We start from the raw sequence: 11,558 nt of genomic DNA, 5'->3' as shown, positions 1-11,558 counted from the left end.
TTTCACACTCCAACTTTAGTAAAAGTGAATAGAAATCTTGACACAAGGTTTATGACCACAAAAGGAAGGTTGGGATTGATTTTGGGAGTTTTGGTCCCAACATTTTAGGAATTAGGGGCCCAAATAAGCATTTTCTTGGTTTTCGCACTATAACTTTAGTTTAAGTGAATAGAAATCTATGAAATTTTGACACAAGGTTTATGACCACAAAAGGAAGGTTGGGATTGATTTTGGGAGTTTTGGTTCCAACAGTTTAGGAATTAGGGGCCAAATAAGCATTATTCTTGGTTTTCGCACAATAACTTTAGTATAAGAAACAAAAATCTAAGTACATGTTTAGATTCAGCATATCAAAAAAGCCCAAGAACTTCAATTTTAGTTTAATTTTGGACCCTTTGGACTTTAATGTAGACCAATTTGAAAACAGGACCAAAAATTAAGAATCTACATACACAGTTAGATTTGGCATATCAAAGAACCCCAATTATTCAATTTAATTTCAGCAAAAGCTTTATTACACCTTTAATCTGTATGACGTCACGTCATCGATTGCAGTCAAAATCGGGATCCAAAATTATTATATTAAGTATTTTGCAATAGCAAGAAATTTTCAATTGCTCAGTGACTGCAATCGATGACGTGACGTCATACAGATTAAAGGTGTAATAAAGCTTTTGCAACCGTGCTGATATCGATGTCATCACGGGTGGCTGATACAGCACGCTTGCCATTGATTGTATTACACATACAATTTATCTGTATTTACTACTAAGTATGTAATATATAAATCACAGTTATACAGAGTTTTTTTTATAAATGCTTTCATATATCGATATCAGCACGGTTGGGATGACTCTAGTATGTGAGTTAACCAAGATGAGTTACAGATCAAGTTTAAGTTTTGTTCTGCTCGGCAAAAATTTTGCCGAAATTACGGTCTATGGACTTTGATAAATTTTTGAAAATCAAAGTTATACGGACCTTTTATCTAAATGCTTTCAGATGTTGGGCTGATTTTTATACGACCGCAAAAATTGAAAATTTTTTGGTCGTTTATTGGTATCACGTTGGCGTTGTCGTCGTTGTCATCCAAAGACATTTGGTTTTCGCACTCTTATGCTGAGTTCACACGTAATTCGAATTAGTTTAATTCGCATTTGAAACATTTTACGCCCTAACGTAAGTTCTAATTCGAAATTACAATGCCCATCAAATTCGCTTTACTGTCCAAACGACGTTAACTTTTACTTCATATTGACAAAAGCGTACTTCTAATGCGAATTAGCCATTTCGAATTCGATTCAAATTAAAAAAGAGGAGTGTGTGAACACAAATAGCGAATTCGATTCGAATTAAACGTACGTGTGAACGAGGCATAACTTTAGTAAAAGTAAATAGAAATCTATGAAATTTAAACACGAGGTTTATGACCATAAAAGGAAGGTTGGGGATGAATTTGGGTGTTTTGGTCCCAACAGTTTAGGTATAAGGGGCCAAAAAGGGCCCAGATAAGCATTTTTCTTGGTTTTTATATGACCGCAAAAATTTTAATTTTTTGGTCGTATATTGCTATCACGTTGGCGTCGTCGTCGTCGTCGTCGTCGTCGGCGGCGTCGGCGTAGTCTTCGTCCGAATACTTTTAGTTTTCGCACTCTAACTTTAGTAAAAGTGAATAGAAATCAATGAAATTTTAACACAAGGTTTATGACCACAAAAGGAAGGTTGGGATTGATTTTGGGAGTTTTGGTCCCAACATTTTAGGAATTAGGGGCCAAAAAGGGCCCAAATAAGCATTTTCTTGGTTTTCGCACATTAACTTTAGTTTAAGTGAATAGAAATCTATGAAATTTAAATACAAGGTTTATGACCACAAAAGGAAGGTTGGGTTTGATTTTGGGAGTTTTGGTCCTAACAGTTTAGGAATAAGGGGCCCAAAGGGTCCAAATTGAACTTTGTGTGATTTCATCAAAAATTGAATAATTGGGGTTCTTTGATATGCCGAATCTAACTATGTATGTAAATTCTTAATTTTTGGTCCCGTTTTCAAATTGGTCTACATTAAGGTCCAAAGGGTCCAAAATTAAACTTAGTTTGATTTTAACAAAAATTGAATCCTTGGGGTTCTTTGATATGCTGAATTTAAAAATGTACTTAGATTTTTAATTATTGGCCTAGTTTTCAAGTTGGTCCAAATGGGGGTCAAAAATTAAACTTTGTTTGATTTCATCAAAAATTGAATAAATGGGTTCTTTGATATGCCAAATCTAACTGTGTATGTAGATTCTTAATTTTTGGTCCAGTTTTCAAATTGGTCTACATTAAGGTCCAAAGGGTCCAAAATTAAACTAAGTTTGATTTTAACAAAAATTAGATTCTTGGACTTATTTGATATGCTTTATCTAAATATGTACTTTGATTTTTGATTATGGGCCCAGTTTTCAAGTTGGTCCAAATCAGGATTCCATATCAAGTATTGTGCAATAGCAAGAAATTTTCAATTGCACAGTATTGCACAATAGCAAGAAATATCTAATTGCACAATATTGTGCAATAGCAATTAATTTTCAATTGGAGTTATCTTTCTTTGTATAGAATAGTAGTTGATAATATATGTTGGAAATTTGCCAGACATGACTATGATGTCATTTTCTATTTTTATTTGCCAATAACTTTATGTAAATAACTTCATTGGAAATTTGGCAATATAAAATGTTGCTGATGAAGTTTTTTTTATTGTTTTATATAATAAACAATGTATATTCACTTTTACTACCAACCAATCTTTACCATTCAGAGATAACAAGCACTTTATTTTACATTTTAATATTTTATGATGTATTTAAAAGAGTAGTTATTGTTGCAAACTCCATTAGAAATTTGAATTGATATCAGTTTTGGAAAAAGGGAAACGGGGATGTGAAAAAAAAGGGGGGGGGGTTAAATTTTTCTCATTTCAGATTTCATTAATAAAAAGAAAATTTCTTCAAACATTTTTTTGAGAGGATTAATATTCAACAGCATAGTGAATTGCTCAAAGGCAAAAAAAAACTTTTTAGTTCATTAGACCACATTCATTCTGTGTCAGAAACCTATGCTGTGTCAACTATTTAATTTTAGATTTAAAAAGTTTGAAGAAGAAATCTTTAATTGATTTGTAAAATCTTGACATTTGTTTTGTGTAAAAAAAACCCATGTAATGTCAAAAATTTGATCACAATCCAAATTCAGAGCTGTATCACGCTTGAATGTTTTGTCCATACTTGCCCCAACTGTTCAGGGTTCGACCTCTGCGGTCGTATAAAGCTGCGCCCTGCGGAGCACCTGGTTGCACAATAACTTTAGTGTAAGTAATCAGAAATCTATGAAATTTTAACACAAGGCGTCGTCCGAATACTTTTAGTTTTCGCACTCTAACTTTAGTAAAAGTGAATAGAAATCAATGAAATTTTAACACAAGGTTTATGACCACAAAAGGAAGGTTTGGATTGATTTTGGGAGTTTTGGTCCCAACGAATTAGGGGCCAAAAGGGTCCAAAATTAAACTTTGATTTCATCAAAAAATGAATTATTTGGGTTCTTTGATATGCCAAATCTAACCGTGTATTCAGATTCCTAATTTTTGGTCCTGTTTTCAAATTGGTCTACATTAAGGTCCAATTTAAAGGGGTCAAAATTAAACTTAGCTTGATTTTAACAAAAATTGAATTTGATATGCAGAATCTAAACATGTACTTAGATTCTTGATTATGGGCCCAGTTTTCAAGTTGGTCCAAAATTATTATATTAAGTATTGCGCGATAGCAAGAAATCTTCAATAGCACAGTATTTTGCAATAGCAAGAAATCTTCAATTGCACAGTATTGCACAATAGCAAGAAATATCTAATTGCACAGTATTGCATAATAGCAAGAAATTTTCAATTGCACAGTTTTGCGCAATAGCAAGAAATATATTGTCCCGTTTTCAAATTGGTCTACATTAAGGTCCAAAGGGTCAAAAATTAAACTTTGTCCATATGTCTTTGATATGCCGAATCTAACTGTGTATGTAGATTCTTAATTTTTGGTCCCATTTTCAAATTGGTCTACATTAAGGTACAAAGGGTCCAAAATTAAACTAAGTTTGATTTTTAACAAAAAATTAATTCTTGGGGTTGTTTGATATGCTAAATCTAAACATGTACTTATATTTTTGATTATTGGCTCAGTTTTCAAGTTGGTTCAAATTGGGGTCCAAAATTAAACTTTGTTTGATTTCAACAAAAATTTAATTCTTGGGGTTCTTTGATATGCTGAATCTAAACATGTACTTAGATTTTTTATTAAGGGCCCAGTTTTCAAGTTGGTCCAAATTGGGGTCCAAAATTAATCTTTGTTTGATATCAACAAAAATTGAATCCTTGGGGTTCTTTGATCTGCTGAATATAAACATGTATTTTGATTTTTAGCTCACCTGGCCCAAAGGGCCAAGTGAGCTTTTCCCATCACTTGGCGTCCGTCGTCCGTCGTCCGTCGTCTGTCGTCCGTCGTCTGTCGTCCGTCGTCGTCCGGCGTCGTTAACTTTTACAAAAATCTTCTCCTCTGAAACTACTGGGCCAAATTACACCAAACTTGGCCAAAATCATCATTGGGGTATCTAGTTTAAAAAATGTGTCCGGTGACCCGGCCAACCATCCAAGATGGCCGCCATGGCTAAAAATAGAACATAGGGGTAAAATGCAGTTTTTGGCTTATAACTCAAAAACCAAAGCATTTAGAGCAAATCTGACATGGGGTAATATTGTTTATCAGGTCAAGATCTATCTGCCCTGAAATTTTCAGATAAATCGGATAACCTGTTGTTGGGTTGCTGCCCCTGAATTAGTAATTTTAAGGAAATTTTGCTGTTTTTGGTTATTATCTTGAATATTATTATAGATAGAGATAAACTGTAAACAGCAATAATGTTCAGCAAAGTAATATTTACAAATAAGTCAAAATGACCGAAATGGTCAGTTGACCCCTTTAGGAGTTATTGCCCTTTATAGTCAATTTTTAACCATTTTTCGTAAATCTTAGTGATCTTTTACCAAAATCTTCTCCTCTGAAACTACTTGGCGAAATCAATCCAAACTTGGCCACAACCATCTTTGGGGTATGTAGTTTGAAAAATGTGTCCAGCGACCCAGCCATCCAATCAAGATGGCCGCCATGGCTAAAAATAGAACCTTGGGTAAAATGCAGTTTTTGGCTTATAACTAAAAAACCAAAGCATTTAGAGTAAATCTGACAGAGGTAAATTTGTTTATCAGGTCAAGATCTACCTGCCCTGAAATTTTCAGATGAATTGGACAACCCGGTTTTGGGTTGCTGCCCCAGAATAAGTAATTTTAATGAAATTTTGCTGTTTTTGGTTATTATCTTGAATATTATTATAGATAGAGATAAACTGTAAACAGCAATAATGTTCAGCAAAAAAAGATTTACAAATAAGTCAACATGACCGAAATGGTCAGTTGACCCCTTTAGGAGTTATTGCCCTTAATAGTCAATTTTTAACCATTTTTCGTAAATCTTAGTAATCTTTTACATCTTCTCCTCTGAAACTACTTGGCCAAATTACACCAAACTTAGCCAAAATCATCATTGGGGTATCTTGTTTAAAAATGTGTCCGGTGACCCGGCCAACCATCCAAGATGGCCGCCATGGCTAAAAATAGAACATAGGGGTAAAATGCAGTTTTGGGCTTATAACTCAAAAACCAAAGCATTTAGAGCAAATCTGACAAGGGGTAAAATTATGTAACAGGTCACGATCTATCTGCCCTGAAATTTTCAGATAAATCGGATAACCTGTTGTTGGGTTGCTGCCCCTGAATTAGTAATTTTAAGGAAATTTTGCTGTTTTTGGTTATTATCTTGAATATTGTTATAGATAGAGATAACTTGTAAACAGCAATAATGTTCAGCTAAGTAAGATCTAGAAATAAGTCAACATGACCAAAATCGTCAGTTGACCCCTTAAGGAGTTGTTGCCCATTTTATTCAATTTTTAACAATTTTCACTAATTTGGTAAATTTTTGTAAATTTTTACAAAATATTTTTCACTGTATCTAAAGGTCCAAGTTTATTATAGATAGAGAAAATTCTAAGTACCAAGAATGTTCAGTAAAGTAAGATCTACAAACACATCACTATCAGCAAAACACAATTTTGTCATGAATCCATCTGTGTCCTTTGTTTAATATGCACATAGACCAAGGTGAGCGACACAGGCTCTTTAGAGCCTCTAGTTGATTATAGGCCCAGTTTTCATGTAGGTCCAAATTGGGGTCCAATTAAACTTTTTAGCTCACCTGGCCTTTAGCTCACCTGGCCTAAAAGGCCAAGTGAGCTTTTCTCATCACTTGGCGTCCGGCGTCCGTCGTCGTCCGTCGTCGTCGTTAACTTTTACAAAAATCTTCTCCTCTGAAACTACTGGGCCAAATTAAACCAAACTTGGCCACAATCATCATTGGGGTATCTAGTTTAAAAAATGTGTCCGGTGACCCGGCTAACCATCCAAGATGGCCGCCATGGCTAAAAATAGAACATAGGGGTAAAATGCAGTTTTTGGCTTATAACTCAAAAACCAAAGCATTTAGAGCAAATCTGACATGGGGTAGAATTGTTAAACAGGTGAAGATCTATCTGCCCTGAAATTTTCAGATGAATCGGATAACCCGTTGTTGGGTTGCTGCCCCTGAATTAGTAATTTTAAGGAAATTTTGCTGTTGGTTATTATCTTGAATATTATAATAGATAGAGATAAACAGTAAACAGCAATAATGTTGAGCAAAGTAAGATTTACAAATAAGTCAACATGAATGAAATGGTCAGTTGACCCCTTTAGGAGTTATTGCCCTTTATAGTCAATTTTTAACCATTTTTCGTAAATCTTAGTAATATTTTACAAAAATCTTCTCCTCTGAAACTACTGGGCCAAATTAATCCAAACTTAGCCACAATCATCTTTTGGGTTAGTAGTTTGAAAAATGTGTCCGGTGACCCGGCCATCAAACCAAGATGGCCGCCATGGCTAAAAATAGAACATGGGGTAAAATGCAGTTTTTGGCTTATAACTCAAAACCCAAAGCATTTAGAGCAAATCTGACAGGGGTAAAATTGTTTATCAGTTCAAGATCTATCTGCCCTGAAATTTTCAGATGAATCGGACAACCCGTTGTTGGGTTGCTGGCCCTGAATTAGTAATTTTAAGGAAATTTTGCTCTTTTTGTTTATTATCTTGAATATTATTATAGATAGAGATAAACTATAAACAGCAATAATGTTCAGCAAAGTAAGATTTACAAATAAGTCAACATGACTGAAATGGTCAGTTGACCCCTTTAGGAGTTATTGCCCTTTATAGTCAATTTTTAACCATTTTTCATAAATCTTAGTAATCTTTTACAAAAATCTCCTCCTCTGAAACTACTTGGCCAAATTAATCCAAACATGGCCACAATCATCTTTTGGGTTAGTAGTTTGAAAAATGTGTCCGGTCATCCAACCAAGATGGCCGCCATGGCTAAAAATAGAACATGGGGTAAAATGCAGTTTTTGGCTTATAACTCAAAACCCAAAGAATTTAGAGCAAATCTGACATGGGGTAAAATTGTTTATCAGGTCAACATTTATCTGCTCTTAAATTTTTAGATTAATCGGACAACCCGTTGTTGGGTTGCTGACCCTGAATTGTTAGTTTTAAGGAAATTTTGCTGTTTTTGGTCATTATCTTGAATATTATTATTGATAGAGATAAACTGTAAACAACAATAATGTTCAGCAAAGAAAGATTTACAAATAAGTCAACATGACCGAAATGGTCAATTGACCCCCTTAGGAGTTATTGTTCTTTATAGTCAATTTTTAACAATTTTCATAAAATTTGTAAATTTTTACTAACATTTTCCACTGAAACTAATGGGCCAAGTTCATTATAGATAGAGATAATTTTAAGCAGCAAGAATGTTCAGTAAAGTAAGATGTATAAACACATCACCATCACCAAAACACAATTTTGTCATGAATCTATCTGCTTCCTTTAATATTCACATAGACCAAGGTGAGCGACACAGGCTCTTTAGAGCCTCTAGTTTTGATTTCAACAAAAATTGAATATATGGGGTTCTTTGATATATGCTGAATCTAACCATGTATTTAGATTTTCGATATTTGGGCCCGGTTATCAAATTGGTCCACATTGAGGTCTAAAGGGTCCATTGGGGTTCTTTGATATGCTGGATCTAACCATGTATTTAGATTTTGGATATTGGACCTTCATAGATAATGTCCAATTTAAAATTTAAAGTTTTTAAGTTTAAGTTTTTAGACCACATTCATTCTGTGTCAGAAACCTGTGTTGTGTCAACTATTTAATCACAATCCAAATTCAGAGCTGTATCAAGCTTAAATGTTGTGTCCATACTTGCCCCAACTGTTCAGGGTTCAACCTCTGCGGTCGTATAAAGCTGCACCCTGCGGTGCATCTGGTTAGTATGTGAGTTAACCATGATGAGTTACAGATCAAGTTCAAGTTTCCTTCCGCTACGCTAATTTTTGCAAAAATTAAGGGTTTACAACTTTAAAAATTATTGAAAATCACATTTATACAGACTTTTTTTCTATACGCCTCCAGATTTTGAGCTGATTTTTGATATGTGAGACTACCACCATGTTTGTGTCCGTATGTGTTATTGAAATTGCAGATTTTTCAACTTTTTGAGACGGGGCCATTCGTGTCGCTTTGACACGTCTAGTTTTATTGTTCATTTGTCAATATTTAGTTTCATGATACTAAGGTCTGTGCCTGGAATACTATAGTTAATGTCTTGACAGGGTTCATATGACTTGACCTTTTCATGGTTCTGGTTTATATTGAGTTGGTCTTGTTTCGTAGAAATAATCAGTAAATTAGGCCGTTAGTTTTCTCATTTGAATTGTTTTCATTTGTCATTTTGGGGCCTTTTATAAATGACTGTGGTATGTGCTTTGCTCATTGTTAAAGGCTGAACAGAGACCTATAGCTGTTAATGTTTTTGTCATTTGGTCTCTTGTGGAAAGTTGTCTTATTGGCAATCAAACAACATCTTATTTTTATATGTATTCCAAATACTGTAAACTGAGAAATTTTTGCTAATGAGTTAGTTGAGGCATTTAATAATCAGCAAAAAATACAAGAAAGTGAATGCTATTTTTGACTTGCCTGTGAAGTATGCAAAGCATAGGCATTGCTATTTGGCTGTATTGATGTAAACTATTTGTATAAAGCTTAGTATTACAGAAAGTTTGAAGACGTGCAAACTTCATATCTTGTATTCAGATACATGATGTTGCTATTTTCCATCAGTCCAATGTCCTTGACCTCATCTTCATGGTCCAATGACTGCTTGAAATGTTTTGTTTTGTTTTATTGTCATGTGAATTTCTCACTTACGAGTACTAGTCAACAATAGGTGATATAATGAGTACATGTCAGTATGGTAGGTTTCATCTAATCATGACCTCCTTTTCATGTTTCATTGATCAATGTTAAGTTTTTGTGTCCTATAAGTACTATATTAAGTAATGTGCAGAAAGCTTTTAGAAACTTGAAGCAATAGGCCATCTTTATTTGTTGTATGGAATGATTGTAAGGTGTAAATGTCTGTCTGGAAGGTATCATCTGACCTTGAACTCATTTTCATGGTTCATTGGTCAATGTTAAGTTTTCATGGTTAAGTTTGTTTCTTAGATACTATTAGCAATAGGTCAACATTACTTAATCCATAAATTAGTTGTCAGGTGTACACATCTGTCTTACATAGTTCATCTGACCTTGACCTCATTTTCATGGTTCATTGGTCAATGTTTTGTGTTTTTGGTTCAGTCTATTTCTTAGAAACTTAAAGCAATAGGTTAGCTATATGTGATGTATTGAATAATTGTAAGGTGTATATACATTTTTTGTTTGGTATATCTGACCTTGGCCTTATTTTCTTAGATCAAGTTTATGTGATAATTGTGGTAAAGCTTTATTTTATAGACTTTCAACATAAAATCAATCATAAGTATAGAAGGTCAGACATTTCAGCATATGCACTCTTGTTGTGTTTTGGTATGTTATTTATGAAGCATGGACAATAGGTCAACTATACATGAATTTGGTGTCTTAAATAATCTTAAGTTGTAATTGTCTGTTTGTCACAATTTATCTGACCTTGACTTCATTGTCATAGATTTTTTGTTTCTGTTCTTTTAGTAAAAACTTTATCTTTAAGACTTTCAACATAAAATCAATTGTCTGAAAAGTAGGAGAGACATTTTAGCATGTGGACTCTTGTTGCTTATAAAAATCTGAATTTACAGCAATATTTGTATGCATAAAAGACAATAATGGCTATCAGAAAATATATTTATTGCATCAATAAACCTAATAACACAGTGGAAAATAACATTTTCTATTAAAGAAATAGGTCAACAAAAAACAGCCCTCAAAATTTTATTTGCCAGCTATTACTTTTCCTCACAGTTTTCTCTAATTTTGTGTAAAGAGTTAATGCGATGCTAATTATTTTGCAGGCCAAAATGAAAATGTCACATCATTGGTTGAACTTCCATGACTTCAGCCTTTTTGAACCATTCACAATGTTTTGGTGTGCAATTTGAAAAACATTATACCCAGAATGCAATATATTCTGAATCGTCTAATTTTATTTTCTTATGGATGGAAAATGTAAATTTTGAGACTAGTTTGTTAATTGACCATTATCACAGATATAGAATACAACAAAATACTTTAAATATGTAAAACAAATAATATCTTAGGATAAGGTATTCTAAATTCAGTAGAAGTGGGAGGTAACTTTTACAGACAATTGATTGGTTCATCAATTTTAATGTATGCTCAAACTAGCTACCAACAGATTAATCTATTGATATTTGAATTTCCTTGAATTAAACTTTTCCTGGTTCATGATAATGAGTGCACACTATATACCGATTGCTATTTATTAAACAGATGAAACTATGGAGAACATATACAAAACAATGTTGCAAATACTTAAATTAGCATAAAAAAATTAATATTTTGTGCAATTATAAAAGAGATGTAAATTTCGATTAGCAGAATTTAAAATACTGGCTGTGACATGAATATATATAACAGCAGAAATTGTAAGTTGACTATTTTTAACTGAAATGATAAAAACAAAGCTATATTAATCAGAATTTTAAGTTTTGATAGAAACAAGAATTAGTGAACCAATTATGGAACACTTATATGATAGAAATTTGATTCAAGATGAATACCTGGCTTATATTGTAGAAAAGCAAATACATTTTCTTTCAGTCATTTAGCTTATATTCTTTGAACTTCTTCTTGAATCTAACATATATATTCTATTTATTGTTAAAGAAAAGAATAGAACGGATTCTTGCCAAATAAATATAAATGTACTTATGAACGATAAAAACCAAGAAAAAAACAAATATGTATTTTATTATCATTTAATGGAATGTAAGGGTAAAAGTTCAATCATAACATTTGTAAATTTCTG

Source organism: Mytilus galloprovincialis, chromosome 1, assembly GCF_965363235.1.
Source record: "Mytilus galloprovincialis chromosome 1, xbMytGall1.hap1.1, whole genome shotgun sequence".
NCBI lineage: Eukaryota > Metazoa > Mollusca > Bivalvia > Mytilida > Mytilidae > Mytilus > Mytilus galloprovincialis.
This window is presented reverse-complemented; position numbering follows the sequence as displayed.